Source organism: Barbus barbus (assembly GCF_936440315.1).
Source record: "Barbus barbus genome assembly, chromosome: 3".
Lineage (NCBI taxonomy): Eukaryota > Metazoa > Chordata > Actinopteri > Cypriniformes > Cyprinidae > Barbus > Barbus barbus.
Genome location: NC_136731.1, coordinates 5,598,148 through 5,604,185, shown reverse-complemented (window position 1 = coordinate 5,604,185; position 6,038 = coordinate 5,598,148). Strand labels below are relative to the sequence as shown.

The window sequence follows — 6,038 nt, the reverse complement described above, 5'->3', positions numbered from 1 at the left end:
CCATACCTAGAGATTGGCATGGTTTTATTTCAGTTAGCCTAATAGCTGGTTTGATTTGCATTGAGAGGTGATCTTATGGAAAGTACTCCATGCCAATCTCTAGGTATGGTGAAGGCTATGTGATGATGTGGGGCTATTTTAATTCGAAAAGCCAAGGGAACTTTATCAGGATGCATAGTATCCTGGATCCATGAAGTAACTGGCCTTTAAAAATAAAAATCTGCCTGCCTCTATGGGAATTTAACATAGGGGTGCCCAAACTTACCCTGTATTTTAAGGAAGAACATTTATTTATTTACGATACATTATTCATTCACAAAGAAAATTGGTATCCTTAAAGGTTGGATTTTTCCCAATTTTTTTAATTAAGGCATTAAGTTCAATTTCCAAAAGATGATTTTTTTATTCCTCTTTTTAGTCAACTTTAGCATGGGTGCCTAAACTTATGCATAGCACTGTACATTTAAAGACATGCACAAAAACAGCATGTTTTTGCTTCCACTCAAAAATGGTAATTCTCAGAATGATATAATAAATGATCAATGGGGTATTTTGAGCTGAATCACAGAAACATTTTGGGGACGCCTGAGTTATATTACATCCAGTACAAATCACAGTAAATTTGCCATCATAGAATATAGAAGATAATGCCCAGGTTTTCTACAGTACATTACTTTTTTAATAGAAAACAGTATGCTACTGTAGGGATTGCAACTGACATTTCAGGTCCGTCTGGTTTGTGAACAATGTGAACTCTTTTGTGCATAGTAAGATTTACTTTACTTCTGAAGCTCTTTCCACACTGATCACATACGAACGGGGTTTCTCCAGTGTGGTGTCTCAAATGGGTGTTAAATTTGACTTTACTTCTGAAGCTCTTTCCACACTGACCACAGACGAACGGGTTTTCTCCAGTGTGGTGTCTCAAATGGGTGTTAATTGTTAGCTTCTGTCTAAAACTCTTTCCACAGTGTGGACATATGTAAGGCTTCGCTCCACAGTGAAATGCCATGTGTTTTTTAAGTATTGCTCTTTGTTTGAAACTTTTTCCACACTGAGAGCAGGAGAAAGGTCTCTCTGCAGTGTGAACACTCGTGTGGCCGTGAAGGTGTGTCCTATCAGAGAAACTTTTTCCACATTGTTGGCAGGTGAACGGCTTCTCTCCGGTGTGAATTCTCATGTGCCTCTTAAGGCTTCCGTTTTCAGTGAAACTCTTTCCACACTGTTGGCATGTAAAGGGCTTCTCTCCTTTGTGAATTCTCATATGGAGTTCAAGCTTTCCATGTCTAGAGAAACACTTTCCACACTGTATGCAGGAGAAGCTTCTATTTTGTGTGGATGTCTTTTTAGTCAGTGAGCAACCAAAAGTTTCATGCAGATTTGGTTCTTCCTTTTCATTCAGTTCTTGATTCTCCTCTTTCAGCGACATCAGGTCTAGGGTCAAAAACAGAGAAATGAAAGTTAGTAACAACAGACATCAAAACAAGACCGGGACACACAAAGCTGTCAGTCAACGTTGGGCCATCAGTAAGCATTTGTCGGGCTAGTTTGTTTGGTGTCTCACATCGGCGATCGTCGGGCTCATGTCAGCTGCAGTGTTGAATCAATTATAATTCAAATTTTCATTAAATCTACCTCATAAAATATATATATAGGCCTAAACATTTATTTAAATTACTCCCTTTTACATTACTATAAGATTACAATAAGCAACAGAGCCCAAACTTAAATTTAATTACTATTTATTTGTAACTATAATAATCAACACTCAAATTTAAAAAACAAAAAAAAGTGTATGCAAACATGTAAATTGTACTCAATGCAGTTTTTAAATTAACTTCTAAATTAGAGGTTACAATTTCTATTTGTTGTTGAAACTTGAAATATAATAATTTACACAGTGGCTGTCATAATCTTTTAATGTATATTTAAATAAATCTTTTATGAAACAAGACATCACTAACAGGGAAAGTAAAATATGAGTATATATAGCCTAGTCTAATATTTCACGAAATGCTCTTCTGTAGACTGTAGTTCAATGCTCTTGATGTTCTTAACCTTTCTGTTACAACTCGACCGTGTGCGGCAGGGAACTGAACTGATTCGCGAACCGATTCACTGGTTTGCCAACTAGTTTGTTCAAGCCTTTGAACAGAATTGACTCGAAAGAATGAAATCACTCACGAATGGGCATCGCTCATTGCCCAGAGAAAAGTAGATGGCGCGTTTGGAACAAATTAAAGCATGTTTAACTTGTATTGCATTAAGATAAAGTAATGAGAGGAGCATCGCCCACAGTAACGGAGTAAAAGTATCGTTTTTTTTAACTAAAAATGTACTTGAGTAAGAGTAAAAGTACCCACCTTTAAATACACTCTAAAAGTATTAGTTACACAAAAAATGTACTCAAGTAATGAAGTAACTCGTTACTATCCACCTCTGGAACTGAGGCGTTTAAACAGCCGCAGCGAGTTAGTTGTCACGCTTCATCAAAGAGTGCCAAAACGGCATTTATTGTCAGAATTTTTTTTAATGATTTGTTTGATACACGTGCGTACCGAACTGAAAGACCTGTACCGGAAATGTTTGTGTACCGTTACACCCCTAAACTCTAAGATTTATTTGTGGATCTCATTCTGTTTATTTGTCAGTATGTTTCATTTTTATTCATCTCTTTACATTTATTTGTGGCTCATAATCTATTTAACTGGAGTAATGCAACAATTCTACCCCTTTAATTGTTTAAGTCTTTACTACCAAGTTGTGAGAGCAGTTCGCTAACAGAAGTGTAACAGGGCTCCAGACAAAAAAAAATCTAGTAAGGCTCCTATAAGGAAAAAAAACTTGGGCACCAAATTATTTTTTTTAGGTGCCACAGAATAAACGTGTTTTATTTATTTAACATTTTAACATTTCAATCATACAGTCATGTGTTTATGTATCATCTTTTCTTGACTATATAAGCATTTTAAGCCATCTTGTAGATGGCCTGGGAACTAAGGTTCACTTGAAAGTGGGTACTTCTTTTCCAACATGAAATATACAGTCACAAAGAATTATTCATTACAGAGAATCTGTATTAATATCATGGACCATAATCATCACTTGGCCACTGAGTGTACTAAGTAATTGCAATTTAATAAATTTAAGTTAGTCCAACTTAAAAGTGCAATAGGTGATTATCTTCAGAAACATGTTTTGTTATTCTGGTTGAAAGTCTCTTCACATCCTGATAGCAATCATTAAGTATTTATATAGTCTGTGGAAGGTGTAGGACCAAAAAACGTTCGTCCAATCAAAACGTTGTGACCGAGCGTTTTAATTGGCTTTCCTACCTGTCTGTCAACGTATGTATTTGCATACCTCTGCGCACACTGTTCATGCAGCTTTGCAGACAGAGCGAGAATGGCAGACAAACATCAACAACCCAATCTTCCTTCCTGGTATTGTAGTACTTTTACTAACTGTGCTATAAAGTTTTCTCACTAAAGTTGTTCTCATGTGAATGACACATGATGTAGCCCAGCGGTTCCCAAGTCCAGTCCTCATGCCCCCCGCTCTGCATATTTTGCATCTGAATCAGATAACCAGCTCGTCAGAAGAGAGCTACGTGCATGAACTGTGTTTCGATTGACACGATCCCTACACAGTGTTCATTGCTTCCTACTCCCTGAACAGGGAAAATCCGTTGAAGTTCATGCATTAAATTTCACTTCAGGACATTCATTCATGGATTGCGCTGCACAGCGTCTTCACACACAGACGAAACTTACTAGAGAAGTGTGACATAATACACCTCTGTAAATAAATACAATTTAAATTCACGTCATGGCAGAATATCTGGTGATGTCCACTTCGCAGGGCACTTATTACGGTTGAATAGAACAACATTTGGATGTTAACTCATGTTCACTTTGTACTAGAGAAAGCTATAATGGGTTCACTTGCCGCTTGAACGGAGGCACTAAAGCGCCTGCCGCATTAAAAAGTGCCAAAACTGTATTTATTATATGAATTTGGCAGAATTTTAAAGCTGATACTTTTATTAAAAAGTAACAGCTTATTGCGATTACTGGACTACAAATAGGCTAATATTAAGTTCACACATTAACAGAACACAGCGTTTCACATCTTTTAAGTCATAGCGTGTAAATATATATAGTTGCCAGTGGCGGCCTTGCAAATGAATAATTTTGCGACCGTTTTAGTCACAGCCTGGAGCCCTGCTGTGTTTTTACAACAGAGTGGAGTACAATCATTATTATAATAGGATGCATTTTTGATAAGCCATATTCTGTTTCTGACATGCACAGTAGATCAGGGGTGCCCAACCCTGTTCCTGGAGATCTACCTTCCTGCAGACTTCAGCTCCAACCCTAATCAAACACAACTGAACCAACTAATTAGGATCTGAAGGAGCACTTGGTAATTACAGACAGGTGTGTGCAGGAAGGTAGCCCTGCGTCCCAATGTGCATACTATCAACTCTGTCTGCCCTAAATAGTATTGAAAATTGCTAATATGACATAGAATTTAAGATGTATAGTATGCACTTTGGGACGCAGGCTAGATCTCCAGGAACAGGGTTGGCCACCACTGCAGTAAACCAATCACTATAGACCGGGTCTAAAATCTTGTATAGATTTTATGGTCAGATCTGTCTGCACTCTCAGACCATTTAAACTTTTTTTTTTTCCAGAAGTTGTTAATTGTTGTCTCAGACTGTTGCTAATAATAATATATAAATGTACATCTGTATTTCAACTCAAACTCTGTCAAATCTCCATTTCCGTAAGACAAATTATGTAATGATATTAGTAATTGAATTTGGTGAAATATAATGGTTATATTGTGATCTAGATCTCCTTCTTGACACCTGACTAGTTAATATTTATATTCAGGTATGATAATAGTACAGTGCTTTTACAGACAAAAAGAAAAAAGTCAATTAACAAATGTAACGGTTTGCATTATGCAAAAAAAATAATTTCTAGACACTGCTGCATATTTTCATTCATTTCCATGAATAAGAAGAATTTAGTGTTACAAAAACATTGTGTTTAGGCTACTTCCAGATTATTTCTGTGATGTGAGAATAACGAGGATCTTCTGAGCTGCGCTCGTCAAATAAAACCACTTTAATAACGACCCTCATATGATATTCTTCAGATATATTCATTTTAATAAAGATGAAGACCAACCTGTTTGCTCCTGTTTCAGACTGAATACTTCTTCAATCTTCATATCTTCACTCTCCTCTTTAATAAAAGCCATCTTTATAGCAGTGATCTCAGCTGCTTCAGCAGTTCTTCTGTTTAAGATGAGAATAAATTAACAAAGAAAATTAAACCCAAACTGACATATTTTCTGTTATTCACGTGTTACTCAAACAAATAACCTAATTAATGTTAGATGCTGCATCCAGTACTAATTATTAACTTTACATCGCTTGTAAATCTATAATACAGTTCACATCGAATTATTTTAAATGGTTTAAAAACACAAACCTTCGTTGATCCGGATCACTGCGCAGCCTTATGACGTCACACCACCAGACCAAAATAAAAGTCCCGTTCAATTTTAAATGCAGGGAAATGTACATAACACCAAAAGTCGACAGCAGAATCTGTTCTTTATCTCTGCTAATTATTCTGCCGTTTTTTCTAGTGAAGGTAGGTTAAATTAAGATACTGGGAATCTGTCAAATACTCACACAGCAGGAGCTGCACACAAGGAAAAGGGAGAAATAGGTCAAATAATACAAATGTATGGATGGACGAATGTGTTTCTATTACTATGCATTAACGTTTTGCAGTAAAAAAAGAGAAAAAGTGCCCTTTAAAAAACTTTATAACCCCATTCTAAGGCAAAACCATAAAGAGAATAATTGAGTCTTCATCTAGATTTAAGTGTGGCATTCAGTCAGAGACTGCCCTCTTTCCACTCTCTGACAGAAAAAATAATTTTCTGAGGTATATCTTCACTTCACAAGAAATATTTTTGAATGATCTTCAATAAATAAATCTATTACATGACAA

General features: G+C 36.2%; 1 long non-coding RNA gene across 1 annotated transcript; it reads right to left on the bottom strand.

Annotated features, from left to right (window-relative positions):
- Window positions 1–386: 386 nt before the first annotated feature.
- LOC306854954 lies at window positions 387–5,559 on the bottom strand. The gene is made up of 3 exons (XR_013782881.1): window positions 5,508–5,559; window positions 5,202–5,311; window positions 387–1,434 (listed from the first exon to the last, which is right to left on the bottom strand). It is a non-coding gene; the product is annotated as an uncharacterized lncRNA (long non-coding RNA).
- Window positions 5,560–6,038: the final 479 nt, after the last annotated feature.